This window comes from Ambystoma mexicanum, chromosome 1q (assembly GCF_040938575.1).
Source record: "Ambystoma mexicanum isolate Mex_15411 chromosome 1q, UKY_AmexF1_1, whole genome shotgun sequence".
In the NCBI taxonomy this organism is placed as follows: domain Eukaryota; kingdom Metazoa; phylum Chordata; class Amphibia; order Caudata; family Ambystomatidae; genus Ambystoma; species Ambystoma mexicanum.
In genome coordinates, this window is record NC_090922.1 from 708,645,122 (window position 1) to 708,665,771 (window position 20,650).

A 20,650-nucleotide genomic window follows, 5' to 3' on the forward strand; every position below is an offset into this window, starting at 1 on the left:
TACACAGTAACCCCCCTTGAACTTTACACAAAATCCTTTAGGTATGCCATTCCCGTCTACTCTGCCTGGGACGCATCTGCTCATGTTTAATCGCTATCACCTGAAATAACTGCGCACCTTGAAGGTTGACCGTCACAATTTATGATGTTGTGTGTTTTCATACTCTGTCATGTGATGATGTCACTAACCTTACGTTAGCAAGAGGGGCTCAGGGAATCCTGGAGGGCAGGGAATACCATCTGCTCCAAGATGTCTACATGCTGAAGTCATAATGCGGATTCCCTATGCCCTCCTCCCTCTTCCTATGGCTCCTGAACATAAGACATAGTGAAGCTCCAACATGTAGAGAAATGCACGTTTGTCTGAAAATGGCTTGCAATTTTCGGTTCACGGTACTGCATGAGCAGTGGCTCATAGTAGAAACGCAAAGAGTGCAGCAAAGCGACAGCTGCTTAGATGTGGTTCACATCATAAAGTGCAAAGTTTGCCTGTGGGAGCATGGGGCTGGATGGGATGTATACAAAAAAGGAAAAAGAAAAGAACAAGAGAATAGAACTTCCCAGCCCAAGAATGGGCTGAGCAGGGGAGAAAATAATTCAGCAGGACAGTTGAAAAGAAAATACAGTAGGAATACAGAGAAGACCTGAGCGGGTCGCTGCCTTGAGCGGCCCCTCAGGCCCTAATTTCTGAAAATGGCACCAGTCGGCATGTGGAGAGGCCCCCCAAGACTAAGCCAGGGGCGCAAGCTGCTAATGCTACAGACAGCTCGTCCAACTGTGGGCCGTGGCACCCGTCGGCGCACCTGGGGGCTAGACCAGATGGGGCCATTGGTATTCATGGCCCAGGCAGCCTGCCAGCTGCTGCCTAGGCTAAAAAAGAACAGACTGGCCCAGGCTGCATGTGGGGTGCGGCCCAGACCAGGCTGCCTGGCCGTGCCCCTGGCAGCCCGCTTTGTGCACTGCGAGGAGGACCTTCATAAAAGCATACGCAGGCCGGGATGTGAAGAGCCAAGAAGGAGAAGCCTGCTCCACCCAGGAAGGTGTAGCGGTGAAGATAAGATCTGAGGCTGGCCTTGCCAATCAACTTGGGTGAAGAGGAGGAGAGGAGAAGCTTCGTTGAACGACCCGATTGAAGAATGCCCTGGGACGCCCAACAAAGCAGTCCAGGTGAAAACCATGGCCCGCCCGCTGCTTCTAATCACGCATTGCTGAGAAAGTGGTCCTGAAGAAGGCAGCAGTGTGCGTCATTGATACAAGGTGGCATCCCGTTGCCATGGGGACGCTGCTTGACCATAATATGGCCGCATGTGCGGCAGTGATCATGGTTGCATCCCCATGACTCTGCGGATGCCGCTTTATTCAAAGATGGTGGCATTGGGCCTGCCTGTGACGGGGCAGCCCCTGCGATAATGGGGTCACCTCGAAGACTTTGGGGCATGCTGTGGGTGCAGCAGTAAATGCAGATGGGCCTTCCAGCACACAAGGCCCACCCTGAAGGTCCCGAAGAGCCACGGCACAGCAGTAAGCACAGATGGGCCCCCCAACCAACGGGGCACACCCTGAAGATGCCAAAGGACTGCTGGGGCACAGCGGTGAGTGTGGGTTGCCCCCATGGCCAACCGGGCCCCCCCCGAAGATTGCCCAAGGCCGCAGGGTGCGGTGATGACAATGGGCAGATCCCCACTTGCACAGGGCACCTCCCAGGTCATGAAAAAGAGCATGGGGTGTGCGGTGAGTGCGGGTGGCCCCAGGTTGTGGACAGGCCCACCCTGAAGAAAGAAGAGGGGTCCAGACCCATTATTCAGCCTCAGGGGACAAGCCCCAATGAGCACAGCTACCAGCAAAGCCACCAGCCAGCCACCAGCCAACTTTGCCTCCAGTCAGCTTTGCATCCAGCACAGAGCCAGCGCAACTAAGGACAGACCCAGGCAGGTAATGCAAAGGGAGTGACTGACTCCAGCATTCTACCCATTGTGAAATAGTGTTTTATGTAGTACATATGTTGTATGTCAATGTATATATGTATTATATGTATAGATATGAGTTATATCTCAAGTAGGTTAAATGCTAAGTGGGGGGAAAGGGGTAAGTATTACGGGGTCTCTTAAGTACATTTAAAAGGTAAGTAGGGGTAGGATATTAAGTATATATAGGAATGTTAAGAGAACGAGAGCACAGGGGTGGTACCCCGGTGTGAGGGAGTGGGGGAGTGTTGAAGCCTGCTTGAGGCCTCCTAGTGAGATAGGAGCACCCACAGAGGCCATTCTCTGGCCTCACATTCCATGTGGGTGATACTTGAGGTAAGGGATTTGTTGCTTCAGACTCATCCTAAGTGTCCCTGAGACCCCTCCAAGGAAGGGCGAGCTGGCGTAGCAGATCCCCATTTAGATGGAGCTCATGCCAGGGAAATCCTATAGAAAAAAGGGGTTAAACGTATACAAGTGGTCTTATAAATAAAGATGGGTCCCTGTTGGGATCCCCATAAATGTCACCTTGGTGCCTGTGTAAATGAGTGATCTAAGAACTTAGGGTGTAGCCCATCACCTGTTATCAGCAATTCTATTTTGAGATGCAGCGCCCCTCCCTACCGGCTAGTTCGGGGGGAGGAGGGGTGTTGGTTCCCATGGGGTCTGTCCCTGGTCTGGGGAAGGGAGGTGGACACCCTTGCTTGGACCAGGTCTGGAAACAGGGGCTACAAAAGGCTACCAGTTTGGGGGAAGCAGGGGAGAGCAGCCACATATAGATGATTCTTGGAGTCTCCATTTTGGAATTGAGAGGACAGTGGTGAGAGGCCACCTGACTCCAAGATGGTGGTCTGACCTTTTATCCCTCCACGGAGTGGTGCAGCTGCCCGCCCTGTTTCAAACATGTACACATGAGAAATTACTAGTTTGAATGAGCATCACCCAATCAGGGGGCCAGATCACCCTTTTCACACAGCTACCCACAATATTTCCATCTCAGCCCTGATCCAGGTAGTGGCATAAAGGAGGGAGAGTGTGAGGATTTGACGGCAGAGGGAGAGCATGGGAGATTAGACACAGAGATCAGGAGCAGGGAGAGCAAGGGGACCGAAAAGGGAAAGAGGATGAGAAAGGAATAAAGAAAAGTTGGAGCGGGTAACGTGTTGCTGAGTGTGCATGGAAAAACTAAGAGGAGGAAAGAAGGAGCAGAACATCCATAGAGGGGGACAGGAAGCAAACCCAGGAGCAAATATCTTTTAAAAGGAAGAAGAAGGGAAGGAGCAGCAGAGGAGTGAGGGGCAGGGAGGAGGAGGAGAACCAACAGAGTGAAGAAGGGGTGAGGAGGAGAGAGAGAACCAACAGAGAGTAGGAGGGAAGGATGAGAGAGCAGAGGGAGCTAGAAGTGGAGGAGGCCAGGGAAGCTCTTAGGGGAGAAAAACAATAAGTCTGGCTAGACTGGTCACACCACTCAAGCCAGAGAATATTATAGCAGAGTCATTCGATGGTGGCTGGCTGGACAGAGTAACTAATGGCAACAAACACAGGCAATAAGGGGAAAGTGGTAAGGGCTTGGCTCATCTGTACCTGAAAGCATGTAAGGCTACTATCAAGACAGATGTAATGGAGGTGCCGAAATGAAGATGAGGTACCAGTAACTGAATGCAGTAGGGGGCAGCCCCCCCACTTAAAGCCAGGCTGAGAAAATCGTATGGCGTGATTTAGTATTGTAAATGTGTGAAAATAAACTCATAGGGTTAAAAGACATTAGTACTTTAAATGGTGTTATGTTCATAAAATCGAAAATGCTTGTATCATGGTTTAGTAAGTAGGCAAGTTACTGAATGCATATTATATAAATTGAGTAGGAAAATTATTACGTTTTTTCCCATACCCAGATAGAAAATAACTGTACCATTTATGTAACTGACAATGCCTTTAACTGACAACGCCTTTATATGAGTAAAAGGAATGTATTAAATGAAGCGACTATCTGCAGACAGTGGCAGCATGAGTCAGCCCAGAGTTGAACAATTCAAGGTCGCTGTGCCTAGCAGGAATCAGATAAGCAGCTTGGAACCAGATAGTTAATTAGGCTATGTCTGAAATTTTAGCCAAGGGAAGCAGCTACATGACCATATTTGGGGTAGTGTGGCCGGGAAAATCCTAGGATGTGTGCCAGAATGTATTTCATTTTGAAGGTTTAAACAGATAAGGAGTAATTGCCTTGTGGACGAGTATGTTCATTGAAGAGTTCTGCCCGGACATGTTTGGAAAAGGGAGGGGGTTCAACTCTTTTGCTCTGAAAAGTATAAAAGGAAGCTCCGTTTTCAGAAGGAGGCAGGGGTTCGTGTACTTGACAACAATGCTGTTTGTGTCAGTCTGCCGTGAATAAAACCTGAAGTCTTTTGTGCACCTGACTCCGTCTCCCTGACTGATGCTTGAAATACTTTGCTGAAATGCCAGAGAGCCCTAGAGAGCAGCAGAGGGCCCCAGAACGTCCAGGAGAGCCTGATAGAATGGAAGAGGTGAAGAAAAGCACGATCGGGGTCTTAGCACCTCGTCTACACAGTCTTGAGGGGAAATACATTATTGCAAGTAAGGTTTGGTAGTTCAAGCAAAACCTCTAGAAAAGTTGCAGCTCTATGAAGAGTTAAGCAAGGTTGCCTTTTAGCTCCAATTCATTTCTGCTTCTATATTAATGACAGGTGGAAAAGGTTTTGGTGGCCGTTAGAGGTGCCATTAAGGATCGTCAGGTTATGATGCTGCTATACATTGATGATTAGGTACTCCTTGCTAGGACGCCAAGCTCAATTGAAGGCATTTTTAAACTACTATGTGGTGATGCAGCATTTTACAAAAAAATTAAAGCATAACACAACATAAAGGCAGCAGAGATTTACTGTATCGGGTTATAGACTTGTAATTAATAAATCCAAGTTGAAAGCCATGGTATTTGGGGGCCATAGATCTGGTAAAAAACAAAAAACATTGATCTTGGACATCATCACCCTGGAATAAGTGATATATATTTCGTACCTAGGTGTAATGATGTTGTGCTAAAACAAAAACATGAACTGCCACATCTAGCCAGCCATGCAAAAAGCAGATGTGGCTGGATGGGTGATCACAACATTAATTTGCAAGCATGAAAACATCATAAAAACAGATGTAAAAAAAAACAAGCAGTACCTGTAGGGCGCATGGGAAAAAATTACTCATCTTCCTTGGCTTGATAGTCATACAACTGACTTCTTCCAACAACTCTATCTTAGATGCAATTGAGGCCGCAACAAAGACATGTATTTGCCCTGGCCAGATATTATAAAATGTCTCTGGCAAATGAAATATGTGCAAGGACAACTTGTGTGACAGCTGATTATTCTGCCCCCCCCCATTTGGGTTACAAAGAGATCAGCGAATAGCGAATGAAGGAATTGCTACCCCTCAGGATTCTATGCTCCATCGTTCTAAGTGAAAAGCTATTTTAAAAAAGATCTTTTTGCTAAAAGATCGATTTAGAAAGACCGCTCCGTGACCGCACGGAGCAGTCTTTCTAAATGGAACTGTCACGCCCCTGTCGCACACAAGTGCACACAGGGGCTGACAGGCACATCGGGACCTGGAAGCGCAGGACGAGGAGAATGGGTAAGTGTGTGGGTGCGCGTGTGTTGGTGTTTGTGTGTATGTATGTGTTTTGGTTTGGGTGGGGGAAGGGGGCTGAAATCCTGTAGGGGGGTGGTGTGGGTGTTGGTGTGCGGGGAGGTACAGTCAGGGGATCGGGAGAGGAGGGGGGGGGCCCTCAAGAGAAAAATACCTTTTACAATGCTGTTTTTACGATCAAAAGAAAATCGGGCATTGTTTTCGGTCAGTCTTTTACTCTTGAAACCTTTAAAATGAGGCCTATTCACATAGAACCATCCTCCATCTCACTGGCTATTTAGGCTCAATGATTACAAGGATGGTGGCTAGCTTCCTCGTGTGTGCCTGGAAGATCAGGCCTTCATTTTTGTCACAGGCCTGGCATGTAAAATCTGATGTCAGTCCAATTCTTCCCACGTGAGTTGGGATGAATCATTTGCTTTATAGAGGCCTGCGATTGTCTTGGCTTTTGTCAAATGGAGGCCTCAATTCAACAGAAAAATGCTGTTCATCTCATCCTGGTTTGGCTATCTCTCGATTAAGAATTGTATTCCTCTCCCTCTAAAATCCTAGTTGTTAGTTATGAAGGATGATTTTGAATTTTTGTTGTCAGCAAGAACTGCTATGGTGGATTACAAGTAAAAGTTCTGTTTGCCAGCACTGATTGTATCCAGCGTTTTATTTATTTTTTATTTTGCTCATGGTACATTTCATATAGGTTACATTTTAGGTGACCTAGATTTGTCCTGGCCCGCTTTTGTACTTGTGAGTATTTTATGCATTGATGGTTGGATCTAGATCATTTTACAAGTTGTGTGTTTTTCATTGGCTAGCTACTATAAAATTATATTTTTTTTCGTCACAAAAGGCTCTTGAAGACAAAAATGTAAACAAATGAAGCAAATTAGATTTGGGAGAGAAATCCTGACATATCGACAAGCTAACTGGTAGCAACCATACCTGATCTGGTGGGCATGTTTAGTCCACCAAGAACGCTAAACATGAAATAGAGGAAACTGTCTACCAGCATCATGCCCTTAGTGAGGTGTAATAGCCATAACGGCCTGGCAATCTCCACACGACAGATGGGGAAGAAATCGGCAATCACCAGACTTTCATCTACAATGTTCCTCAAAGACAAGAGCTCTCAGGAAGACAGAGCTTATCCCAGAATTTAAGCAATCTTTGTCATTGGAACTTTGAGTATTGGTACAAAATTGTTTCCACTTTCCACTTTTGGTCCTTTTCGGTTGTTTGTGCATGATACATCTTTTTTTATATAGGTTACCAGAAGCAATGACACTGGACTTTTAAAGAGACACCAAAGAGGCACACTGCTTCTGAAAAGGTCAGCAAGCCATGCAATACATTCTGGATCGGCTGACTCTAGTGCTAAAAGCTCCCTCATTTTCATGAAACATCATACTAGGGACACTGTCCCTTTAAGAAATCGGGATGCTCTGTGGTCACGGAAAAACATAGAACACACTGCACGAGGAATCACTGCTGTAAGGGAGAGCATGCAGAGACATCAAAAGTTCTTTCCAAATGTTTGCACCGCCTCTCTATCAAGCCCATTCAGGTGTCAAAATGAAATTCCATGCAGCAGGGTTGTGTAGGACAGTGGACTACCCTGACAAGGCCGGCAGCACTCTCTCTATAAGAAGTGCAAACATATGGGTATTGGGAACTGTGAAACCACTTGCATCATGTTTACCACCAATTTGACTAGAAATCCCACGGATCCCTGCAGACCACAGGAAAAATGTGTAAGAAATCCAAGATAGTAGACTGGTCATTTAAGGACTTGGAGCCCATTTCATGGAAAAGTGCACATTTTTACCGCCAAGGCAGGGTGCCGAGAACGACACTGTGCAAGCACGTGCACAGAATAAAAAAAGCAGTCCCTGTGTATTCATGCAATTTCCTGCGCAAAGTAACCGTACACGAAAGTCCCAGCCGAAATGCCCCCGACATGCCCCCGCGCAAAGTAAAAACAGCCAGAACAGCTACTTTTGCATTCTCCCCCGGGCGCAAATGCACACACCCTTCAAACAGTGCGTCGGGTCCCCCACAAGCAGGCCTGCATCTTAGGGACACTGCAAGGGGTCCCCTGTAACTGTTACCAGCACCTTACAACATGCGTATGATGTATCGTAACTCGGGTAAAACTCTGGAAATCTGTGTGCAAACCCCTGTAAACTGTCCCTGCACCACACTACACTGCGTATGCGCACTCCTAAGTCTGATTGGATCCCCGGCTGCATACACGCACCCCTAAATCCAACATGCAAACCCACCTCTTCAATGCGATTCCTATGCGCAAGTGTCTTTACGCCTGCCTTCGGGTGGCGGAGAGATCGAGGGATTTGCGTGGGCATTATGCAGGTGACAGGTTGCATGGTCACATCCATGAATACACGTTGTCGTGTGCATTTGTGGGCGTGATATGGACTGCCTGTGGCCCATCCCTCGTAACGCCCACTTTTTCCCTTGCTCTTCTGATTTCCAAGCTCCCCCCTACTCCGCCCACTGCGCAGGCCTCGCCCACGCTCTGTGCTCAGTCTCGTGCAAGGCGCTAGTCCACTCACTGAGACGTACCGGGCCTGCGCAAAACACTCACAAGTCCTGGTAAAGTCCTGTGCATTCGTTCCATGAACCGACGAACAGGGATTTGTGCACAGATTGGCACGCAAATCCCAGATTTTCCACGCAAATATTTTCATGAATCTGACCCCTTGGTGTTCCTTCACAATCAATAAGTGAGCCCAGGTGAATCTAGTGACCTCAGTCAATTCCAGTTCCTCGCCAGTTTGCCATCACAGAGGCTTCCTCTAGGAGCGCACCCGGCCCAGGGACGGATTTGGAAAAAGAGCTGCTTGCAAGAGTTTGGAGAATGTGGAATTTGGAGAGGAAGAGGGTGTTAAAATTGGGATTTTTGAAGAGGAGTTTGGAGATTAGAGAGGGAGAAAGTGGCAAAAGAAGAGAATAACGAAGACAGTGGTAAACATCAGGAGGCGGTGTGAGAAGGTGATATGGAGGAGGGTTGGGAACTTCAAGGGCCATGAAAATGATACGGCAGGCCTTGTCCATGGCATAGGTACGGCCATTTCCTAGCGCACTGTGCCTCATTACGGTTTGGTGGTAATTCATCATTCAATCTGTTGAATTACCACCAAAAACGTTTGCTTCACCACCACTTGGTCCCGTGGGTTTACCACAGGATTAAGCATGGTGGTAGGATGGTGTTATTCCCCATTTATGAAGTCCATAGGATTCCATGTAGATTCCAGCAGAGTTCCTGCAAGCAATAATTCTGCCGAATTTTGGCCTTAAAGTGGAAGATTTACCTCCAGCATGATGCCGAAGGAAAATCCTCTACTTTAAGGTCAAATCTGAAGTCCAGCAGTGTGCGAAAAATGGCAGTAATTCCGTTACCATTAAACAAAGTGGCAGTAACAGTTTTACCACCAGTTTTTTTCCCGCAATGACAAACTTGCAATGAGGCCCAATGTCTTCAGTGAAGGGAGCCATGCCGACTGAGAACCGAAACAAGAGTTGATTGGACAGTAGGTGGTGGATCAGGCTTGTTTACGTGCAATGGAAGCGACACATTAGAAGGAGTTATAATATCACGTGGGTAGACCGAGCGGAACTAAACAAGTATCGAATGGCACTGGAAAAGCCATGCCCTTCAAGGCCGTAGGATCTACTGTTAGGAAGCTCATGGGGCCTCATTACAAGTCCGGCGGAAACCATGCAGGTAAATATTTACTGTTGTCTGGCTTGCCGGAAACACCGGGGATCACAACCCCGGCGTTCCAGGAAGTCAGGCGCTGATAAATGTAAATCCCCATTCCCATTTGAGTCCGATTGGACTCAATGGGAATGGGGACCACAGAAGCACCGGCTCCGTTAATAACGGTGCCGGTGCTTCTGTGAAACTCTGCGGGTGGGTGCCGTTCCGCCATCCAGGTCAGACCCTGGTGGGTGGCATGGCACCCACCCGCAGAGTCGTACTGTGCCGGTCCATTAAAAACAATGCTGGTAGGTCTACCGGCACCATTGTTACTGGACCGGCACAGTCCGTAATGATGCCCAACTGCTTCAATATATCATACAAACATTTCTGTATAAGGCTCCTCGTTTAAAACTCTATAAGAAAACCGATGTTTCTATAATCAGTGGCCACATTTTTGGGACAGATATACTAAGCCAGTTACTCTGTCCGTTTTTGCACAGCTGTATGGAAATAACCATTGGCTCCACCTTATCATCCTGGTTTTCTATTTGAATATGTGGTGATGTGCTGCAGAATCCATCAATTTTGTGCCTTCGCACATGAGAGTTGCCATGCCCACCTGATACTGTCACGGAAGGGGCAGACTGCTTCCCCTTGAGCCCCCATCCCCTGTGCACAAACAGGATAGGTAATTGAACCCACTGAATGGATTTCAAAGGAGAGCGGCAGTGAAGTTTGGGGTTTCTCCTAGGGCTGCAGAAAAAAGCCTGCATAAATTAAGTAAATGCACCATTGGTAGATGCAGGGAGGGTAAAAACTGTTAAAGGAGAAATAAATCAATGTAAGCATCCCAGAGAGAAACCCCCCCACACCCTCCAAGGATAAACTTTGCAAAAATAGTCCACCTAGAGGAATGAATGATGGTGTACTTATTGATGGCACCAGGTGTAACTGCTGTAATGAAGAGTGTTATCAGGAAATGTGGAATGAAATAAAGAAACTCAAGGATGCAGTCCGTTCCCTTGTGGCTAAGGTAGATCAGCTGTTTGTAGGAAGGACTCAGCCCCTTGTGAATACATTGCATGTCTTAAAAGAAAATGCTCTCAGCCAGTCCCCTCACAATCAATGGCCCCTGGGGGGACGGGTGCACTCAAGGGAGCTCCCAATGGCAGGAATAGGAAAACTCAAGAAAGCCCAGTATGGTCTAAGGCAATAGCTGCAGTGACCAATAAAAATACGATCACCAACCCTGCTCAGAGTAACTGTATCCAGGATCCCAAAAAGGGGAAGGCCCAATGGAGTAGATCAACATTACCCGAGCCTTATGGCAAAAGGAAGGGCATTTGCAAAGGGGACGGATTCTGTGACTATGTATAATGTGCCCATACTCATTGTGGGCAAGCAACAAGAAAAATTGGGGTCACGGGAACCGTACCACTAGAAAGATCTAGCGGGGTAAATTGCTCTCAATCTAGGAGCTCAATGAGGGGATAGGCCAGGTCAAGGATAGTATAAAATCAATCAATCTTTATTATTCACATGTCAAATTACATAAACGTAGTGCTGAATCCATGGTAAAACAGCATAAAAACAGTTCATCAATGTTAAATGTCTACAGTAAAAGTGCATAGTTTTCTACTGATAATCCTGCAATGCGGGATAGACATAAAGTGCACAGTGCGATTGCAATTTAGAGACATAATGCACAGAGAAGAAATCCAATTTTCAAAATTAATGTCAAACAATTCCAACCAGAAATATATATATAGAAAAGGAAAAAAAGGGAAAAAAGAGAAAGGAAAAGGGGAGAAGACAAAACACACAAAGTGTGAAAACAGGAAGTAATGTCCCCTGTAATCTTCTAATATTGTCCCCGATTCCAAATTATATTTGAAATGATCTGACAAGTTAAAAATGCAATAATTGTAAACAGATTTGCACTACTTGTCACCATTCCGACCTAAACAGTACTCATTGTGGGTGCATTTGAGAGTCAAGAGTCTTTGATTAACAAATGCAGGCTCTGGACTTCTTAAGGGTTGTACTTCGATTATTAGGGATGATGCTGTCTGATGTGTTCGACAGAGGATGCCCAATGGTAGGGATGACTACATACACATTTGTCTAACTAGTAGATACCTGACCGAAGGGCTGTTAGCCATCGAACTTCAGACATACCCTCCACAAAGATCCCCCATAACCTTAATACCCTTTCCTCACCCATCTGATGGTCATACAGTCGGCCAAAGGACAGGGATGTGGGGAGAGACTGCAGTGGATAACCCTCCCAACAGCAAATGAGCCAGTAAGGCAACCTGGGATCAGGGGGGAAGCGACACAAGCATATGTGGCAGAATGGCTTGAAGGGGTAGATTGACTGGAGCAAAGCCCAGGGTGTGTCAAAGTAACGATCCCGGCTACCACTAAGATGATTTCTTGGAATATAGCTGGGATAAGGAAACAGGGCTTTGGGTTTACCTGCATGCAGGAAACCTGGGCAATGGAGTTGATTGAGATACAGGGATTTCAGACTTTCTGCACCCTGGCACAGAAAGGCCCGAGGGAAAGACCACATGGAGACCTGATAAGATGGGCATAGGTTGCCCTAAATTGGCGTGTCAAAGCACGAGAGACTGGTTCTCCAGACCTCCAACATCTAATTGTACATATCCCTGGAGGCCACTATCTCCTCCTTTTTAAAATCTATAATTTACCGAATAGCAGATCATAACATCGAACATTGAAACTATTGCAGGACTTAGCTAATAATTGGGATGATTATGATCCCAAGAAAATCCATCTTAGTAGCCAGGGACTTAAACCTCCAGTTTGAGCCTCTGAAGGAGTTGGATGGATTCTGAGATGAGCAAGACTTGGCTTGGGAAATTCCAGATCTTGTACCAGATTTCCCTAAAAGGATGCATACCCAGACTGTTGATGCCACCCGCGTCCTTCACGTGATGGAGCTAATGGCATAATATGGCTGGTTTGCCCAGGATCAAACCACCAAAGATACTTTTGGCCAAAACTGCTCCTCACAGATTGATTACATTTTAATCTCAGCTAGGGACTGGGCAAGGTAAAAAGCTTTGAAGTGATAGACCAATAGGAGAGTAACTATAAACGTGTAGCAATCTCCCTCAGGATTTTACAGGGATAGGAGTATGATCCTTTTGAAACTAACAGAGAAATGGCTATTGAAGTAACAGAGCATGTGCGTCGTTCAATAAAGTGGGTAAAACTTGACGTGTCTGAGAGTAAGCCAGGATTCTATCAAGCGGCCAAGGGGAACAGTGAAAACGTCTGTAGGGCAGGGGTCTCCGACCAGGGAGTGATGCATGAGTTTGACTTACTAGTGAATTGTATTCAGCTCATGGTAACATATTCAAAGCCAATGGTGATGAAGCAAAAATTGATGAAGAAGAGCTGATACGATGCCAAAGTCTAATGGCCTGTTTAAAAGATAACCCTGTCAGGGACAAAGGGTACCTACGTGCCTGAAGAATGAGTTACAAGTCTATAATGAAAAAAGAGGTATTTTTGAGATAAAAATGGGACAATTTATTGTAAACTTTCGAGACATTTTTGGAAATTGGTTGCTGGTAAGGAGGTTGGGGAAACATCCATTTATAGCAGTACAGGTGCAGACACTTTATGGGATACCTTAGATGGTCATGAATATAGGCCTACCAACTTGGTAGTGCAAAGAAGGAAACAAAATGAAGTTGAGAAGAATTTACAATTTAATCTGGGTGAGATCCAGAAAGCAATAAAATCGCAAAAGGGTGGGTAGGCGCCCGCCACAGATAAAATCCCTTTTGACCTTTTCAGATGAATTGTTAACCTGAACCAGTACTATGGTGTCTTTTTAATGCAGCAATAACTTTGAATACGGCTCCTGAGTCATGGCGCAACGCAGAAATTGTCCCTCTATATAAAAAAGGTGGGAAGGAATACCCTGGAAAGTATCAGCTTATATCCCTGCTATATAGCTCAGGAAAGATGTTTGCTAAGGCGATTCCTAAGCACCTCCAAGACTCCAAAGGGATTACCAACCATCTCCAAATAGGCTTTCAAACTCGTACCTTAGACCAGAGATTTTGACCGCTCCTTTTAGTTCAGAAGTATACTGTTCTTATGAAATGCAAGCTCTAAGCAGTATTCGTTGTTAGGAAAGATTCCCATTTATGTGAAGTTTTCCCTCCAGTTGTAGACCCCCCAATTTTTTGCTGCTGTTTAAACACCATAGTCTGACTTTGCCAGTGAAGCACAGCCTTCAGCTGCACTCCACTGGGCTTTCGCTCACTTTGTTATGAGGAAAATGACATGCCCTTAAAGACAGTCAGTACTGGGAGACTTTGTTTACCTTAGTCCTTTCCAATGTTGCAACTTTTCTGCAACATGTAACAAGTGCACAATGTACCTTACAGTACAGTGTGCTTGAGGATTTTTTAGGAGAAATGTGGATGTGCTTTGGACAGGGCTGGTGGCAGCTTATCTTTTAGCATATTTTTAACTCTTTCTTGCCATGCAAACCGCGCTTACCGCGTTTGGCATATGAAGGTGGCCTGGATCCAAAATGGCCATGCCATGAGGTTCTTTGTCCTGTCCTTTGGCCATCTTGCCCCTTTGCGTCCCCAGGTCAAGCCGACCCGGGTCAGTCCTTATTTGGGCATGCAGTCTCCCACAAAACGCCAAGCTTTCGTGGACTTCTGGATGCCTTGTGTGTGTGCTTCCAGGTTATGGGTTGGACTGTCTAGTTCATAAACACATCCTGGGTGCCAGAGAGTCTGGGGTGCTGTGAATGACTGAGACCACCATGGTCCGTGATTGGTCCATGTCTGGTGTGCATGTATGTGAGCAGATCTCCCATTGGGTCCTCTTCGTTTTGGCGCAAAGGAGATTCTGGATAAGCAAAAGCCCAAAATACCCACAACAGGCCAATCTCTTGAGTTCTCAATGAACCTAGGATAGGATCCAAGAATCCTGAAACTAAGAATCTGAGTCGAGGAACCGCTGGTGACCCGCTGAAAGGTTTGGCACCCTGAGCCCGCTGTTGTCCCGCTGGACCCCTCTGCATCTGATCAAACTAGAAGGTCTGCAAAGACACTTTGTTACGCTCACCTGTTCCCACGGGGGCGTCGACCGGAACTGGGCCGCTGTTGTTTCCACCAGCGTGACGTGTAGCGCCGAGATGACTGACTGGACTGGCCCGCTCAGCCTAGTTTGTCTGGCTCGCAGGAATATTCTTCTGCAAAGGATAAGAGGAATTAACCACCCGTGGAATTGAGTGTCAACCCACCTTCCCCACTCCCGTTGTCTTCCCACAGATCACTCTTGATGTCCCCTCCTTAGTCTCACCTGATGGTTTGGAAGTTTGGAAGGATGAGCTCTCCATCCTGCGTCGACCGCAGGGGCGCGTTGATGACCAGTTACTTCACTGGCGTAGAGGAATTGGTGAGTTCCAGTATTGACTCTAAAGTCCAATTGTTCATAAGAGTTCAAATGTCTGATCTTCACTCTGTCCGATTCCTTGCAGGTTGCCGATTAATCCACTTGAAGATTTCCAAATGGCAATTGGTAAGATTCAGGTAAGTCTATTGTGGTTTTCCCCTTAGGGGCCGGGGTACGGCGATGAAGCAGAGTTGACTGCGCCGACCCGAGATGAGGTGAGACCCCCGTGGTAAATCAGGTAAGTTTTGTGGGGGGTAACTTGTATTGTCTTTGCTTTCTCCCATTAGGGGCCGGGGTACGGCGATGAAGCAGAGTTGACTGTGCCGACCCGAGATGAGGTGAGTACCCCCCGTGGTAAATCAGGTAAGTCCTTGGGGGTAGCTTGTATAGCCTTAGAGAGTCCCCTTGCTCACCTTGCTGTCTTTGTCTTCTTAGGTGTCGCAGGGCGGCCGCGAGATGGAGAGAGCGTGATGGAATGCTGAAGTACCGCCAAGCAGGTGAGTTCAGCGCGGCGCCGTAGGAATGCGAAGCGATGCTTCAAAGACTTCTGTCTTTCAGCTCCGTGGCGAAATGGATCAGGATTCATGTAAGGATTAAAGTTAAAACTCCTGTTCTAACCTTTATCCTTCTTTTCTTCTTGTTTCAGGAGTCCCAGGACTGAAGCGGGCGTGGCTGAAGACTGGAGCTGCTGAAAACACAGTGAGCATTACGCTGCAGCAAGCAGAATAACGCGAAGCACGTGTGGCTGTCCGGGCGTGGTTTAAATAGCCTTGGAAGAAGTTCCAGGTAAGTATTCTTCCACAGCCCCACCCAAGTAACAAAATAGTCCCTTCAGTAAAATAGTCCCTCCTAAGCCTCATTTGGCTTGAGTCTTCATGCAGCATGGTCTGCCTCAGGTGAGTATGCAGCATGGTCTGCTTCAGGTAAGTTATCAATAATGAGCCTGGCGCCCATGGCGCCAGGACTGACTTTATCTTTATGAGCCTGGCGCCATAGGCCCCAGGACTGCACCCAAACAGCCCCTAACTGGGGCTTTTGGGCATGCTCCAAGTGGCATGATGCCTGCTTCCGGGGCTGCTGGGCCTGGTCTGGTCTTCCGGGGGCAGGCATTATGACAGCACTCCCCCTCAAGGCCCCTCCTAAAGTCGTTCTCCCCCTTGGCCGTGGTTTGTCTGGAAACTCCCGATGGAACCTCTTCACTAAACGAGGTGCATGCACGTGGTCACTAGGTTCCCAAGACCTTTCCTGCAGACCATAACCTTTCCAGTCAATTAGGTAAAAGAGTTTTGATCTCACTCTTTTTGAGTCCAAAATATTCTTGACTTCGAACTCGGGCTCCCCGTCTATGAGGATAGGTTCAGGTGGAGTGGTTAGCCTAGTTCCTGGTTGCACTGGCTTCAAAAGAGACACGTGGAAGACGGGATGGATTCGCATATGAGCAGGTAGGTCCAACTTCACGGCCACTGGGTTAATAATTGCCTTGACAGAAAAAGGTCCCAAATACCTGGGGTTAAAGGTCCGAGTCCCCTTGAGTGGTAAGTGCTTAGTGGCTAACCATACTTGGTCCCCTATTTGGTATTGAGGAGCTTCACTTCTGTGCTGATCCGCATCCTTTTTGTATTTTTCCTTAACCTTTTGCAAATGGATGGTTGCTTCTTTAAAGGCTTGTGTAATAACAGCGTGGAGATGGTCCACTGCGGGCATCTCTAAATGCTGGGGTGAGTCCAAATCCGAGGTTCGAGGATGGTGCCCATAAATGGTAAAAAAAGGACTTTGTCCAGTTCCTGAGTGTACGGAATTATTGTACGCATACTCTGCGATCCACAGAATGTCTTTCCAATTCCCCTCAGACTGATGTAGCATACAACGGAGGTACTGTTCAAGAGTCTGGTTGGTTCTCTCCATTTGACCGTCGGTCTGAGGGTGGTGACTGGTCGAAAGCCTAACATCAATTTGTGCCAGTTGGCAGCATTTCCTCCAAAAATGTGAAATGAATTGACTGCCCTGATCTGAAATTAACACTGAAGGAAAGCCATGCAGGCGGACAACATTTTCAAGGAATTCCTTGGCCAGGATTGAAGCTGAAGGTATCCCTTTTAAAGGAATGAAGTGGGTCATTTTAGAAAAAAGATCTACAATAACTAGAATGGTATTGTAACCTTGGTACGGGGTAAATCCGTGATAAAGTCTAATGACAAGGTATGCCAAGGGGTAGGTGGTATGTCTAATGGTTGCAATAATCCAGCAGGTTTTTTCTTTTGCCCTTTATTTTGTGCGCAAATGCCACAAGACATGACAAATGACTTGACATCCTTTCGCCAGGTGGGCCACCAAAATTGCTTCCTAATTTTAGCTTCGGTTTTTGCAATACCCGGATGCCCTTCTATTAAGGTGTCATGGTAATGGGAAATGACAAGTTCCTGTAGTTCTTTTTGCGGTAAAAATAGCCGGCCTTGGTTATAAGGTAAATCATCGATGACAGAGTACTCTGGACCTTTCTTTGCCCAGTCCTGTAGGGCAACAGAATCAAAGAGTTGGTGGATCTTGTTTTGAATGTCCTCCAGTGTCTGTATGGATGTCAGGCCAAGGATTCTCTGTTCCGGAATTATGGGTACGGGTTCCAAAGTTATTTCTGCTTCTCCCATTCCAATCCGGGACAAGGCGTCTGCTTTACCATTCTTACAACCTGGTCAATAGGTTATTACAAAATCAAACTCGGCGAAGAACAATGCCCAACGGAGTTGGCGCGAAGATTGGGCTTTGGCTGTCTTTAGGTATTGTAAGTTGCGGTGATCGGTGATGACCGTGATGGTATGTCTGGCACCCAGTAGATAGTGCCGCCAAGCCTTGAAGGCGGACTTGATGGCCAGCAGCTCCCTGTCGGTTATGGCATAGTTTAATTCGGGGGCTGAAAATGTTCTTGACCAAAACGCCACTGGGTGAAGCTGGTTAGTTTAAGGATCCTTTTGGGAAAGGACTGCTCCCATGGCTGAACTGGATGCATCTGTTTCCACTATGTAGGGAAGCTCGGGGCGCGGGTGTCTTAATATGGGAGCAGATGTGAATTTAGCTTTTAACTCTTGGAAGGCGTTCTCGGCTTCCTCTGTCCACACGAAGCGTTTGTTTTTTCGCAATAGCGTTGTAATGGGATGTACAATGTGCGAGAAGTCCGGGATAAACCTGCGGTAGAAATTGGCAAAGCCAAGCATGCTTTGAACTCCTTTGATTGAACTTGGCGAAGGCCAATTAAGAATGGCATCCACTTTTCGTGTATCCATCCGGATTCCTCTCGGGGTCAGAATAAATCCAAGGAATTCCACTTCCGTAGTGTGGAAGATGCACTTTTCCAGTTTAGCATATAATTTATGCTGGCGTAACTTCTCTAGGACTGCTCGGACGTGTTTTACATGCTCAGATTCTGATAAAGAGTATACTAAGATGTCGTCGATGTAAACGACCACACAAACGTCGATAAGCTCTCGGAGGACATCGTTCATGAAGAACTGGAAGGCTGCTGGTGCATTGCATAGTCCAAAGGGCATCACCTGGTACTCAAATAGTCCGTACTTGGTGCGAAAAGCAGTCTTCCATTCGTCACCCTCTTTGACACGTACCAGATGATATGCCCCCCGAAGGTATAGTTTTGTGTATATACAAGCGTCCTTCACCTGGTCTAGTAGTTCTGGGATCAAAGGCAGTGGGTATCGATTCTTGATGGTTATCTGATTCAGTGCGCGGTAGTCTATACATGTTCTAAGGTCGCCTTCCTTTTTTGGTACGAAGAACAAAGCTGAAGATGCAGGGGACTTGGACGGGCGAATGAAGCCATTAGCAAGGTACTGGTCTAGGTACTGGCGCAAATAGAGATTTTCGGGTTCCGTAAGGGCATAGATTCTGCTGCAAGGTGGTTGTGCTCCAGGTACAAGATCTATTTGACAATCATACGATCTGTGAGGTGGTAAGGTGTTTGCCTGTTCCTTTTGGAAGACATCCTGAAAGTCTTGGTATTCAACAGGTAATTGTATGGCTACTGGAATTACTGGGGCCAGGACTGAGTTTTGAGTTTTCCTTGGGTAGCAGGTGTGAGCACATTCTGGGAAGGTTAGTCTCTTCTCTCGCCAATCAATACAGGGATTATGTTTTTCCAACCAAGGTATCCCCAGTATCAGCTGAAACTGTGGGGCCTTGATTAAGTCAAACACCATAGCCTCTCGATGCCCATCTTGACTCAGCAATGTCATCTCTGCAGTGAAATGAGTTACGGGTCCAGAGGCAATTTCCGTTCCATCTACAGTGGTGACAACATCGGCCGTGGTCTTGCGGGTGAGAGATAGATTCATCCTGGTAGCCAATTCCCAGTCCAAGTAATTTCCTATGGCTCCACTGTCTACGTACGCCTTTACCACGTGCATGCGTGATGGCTGCTCTGGATCTACAAGGACCATGGGTATGGTGAAATGCGAGGTCAGAGTGTCCTTCTTTAAGCTCGGGGTTGTTTTACAGGGCAGTTCCGAAGAAAATGACCAGTAGTTCCGCAATATAAACATAATTGCAGTTGCCGTCTTCTATCTCTTTCCTTCTGGGTTAAGGGTCCTTTAACCCCCCCGATTTGCATAGGTTCTGAGACATCTACTCCCTTGGAGCTTACGTGGGTTTTAACCAACACCCTGTTCTCAAACTTGGTTTGGTCAGCCTTCCTGGTTTGAAGTCTGTGATCGAGCTGGACCACTAGATCTATATATTCAGCACAGTCTTGAGGCGGGTTCACGATTTGGGCCAAAACATCTTTGAGTTCTCCCCGAAGTCCTCGATGGAATAATGTGATTCGCTTGGCTTCAGGCCATTCGGTTTCCACTACTAATCTATTGAAAGTTGCAATGTAAGATAAAAGATCCTGGTTACCTTGCCGTAGGGATAAAAGTTTGTTGTCCAAAGCCTGTCCTCGGGAGTGTCGGGCGAATAGTCTTTCCATGCTTGTTCGAAAACCCTGTAAATCTCGAAGAATCGGGTCATCCTGGTTAACTAGTGGAATGGACCAATTTGCCGCACTGCCGCTGAGATATGACAGTACAAAGGCTACCTTGGCCTGATCGTTTGGGAAAGCTCCAGGTCTACATAAAAAGTGCAGGCGGCATTGATTCATGAATGTTGCAAACCCTTTTGGGTCTCCGGCAAAGCGTTCAGGCGGAGCCAAAGGAACGGCTCCAGGTAAATTTATCTTCACCGGGTTACTCGATGGTACAGGAGCTGGACCTGCCCCAAGTCCTGATAGAGGTGTTTGTCCAGCCTGGCTCTGTAATAGTTGTCTGGCCAACTCATCAGTTCATTCTTTTGACACTATCAGTTCCCTCCTGAGGGCATTGGTTTCTTGGCGGGCGGAATGCACTTTGGCCCTTAATTCCCCATATAATTGGGCCAACTGATCAGTTTCCGAGGTCTCCATGACGCCCAGGTGGGTATTTGTGGGTAGGCTTCGCGTTCTGTTACGCTCACCTGGTTCCCACGGGGGCGTCGACCGGAACTGGGCCGCTGTTGTTTCCACCAGCGTGACGTGTAGCGCCGAGATGACTGACTGGACTGGCCCGCTCAGCCTAGTTTGTCTGGCTCGCAGGAATATTCTTCTGCAAAGGGGAAGAGGAATTAACCACCCGTGGAATTGAGTGTCAACCCACCTTCCCCACTCCCGTTGTCTTCCCACAGATCACTCTTGATGTCCCCTCCTTAGTCTCATCTGATGGTTTGGAAGGATGAGCTCTCCATCCTGCGTCGACCGCAGGGGCGCCTTGCTGACCAGTTACTTCACTGGCGTAGAGGAATTGGTGAGTTCCAGTATTGACTCTAAAGTCCAATTG

The 20,650-nt window shown here is 47.0% G+C and overlaps 1 protein-coding gene across 5 annotated transcripts in view; it reads right to left on the minus strand.

The window, feature by feature from the left end:
* Positions 1–20,650, minus strand: part of PRKAB2 (protein kinase AMP-activated non-catalytic subunit beta 2) — a 768,584-nt gene that overhangs the window by 251,374 nt on the left and 496,560 nt on the right. The gene's annotated exons all lie outside the window — the stretch shown is intronic.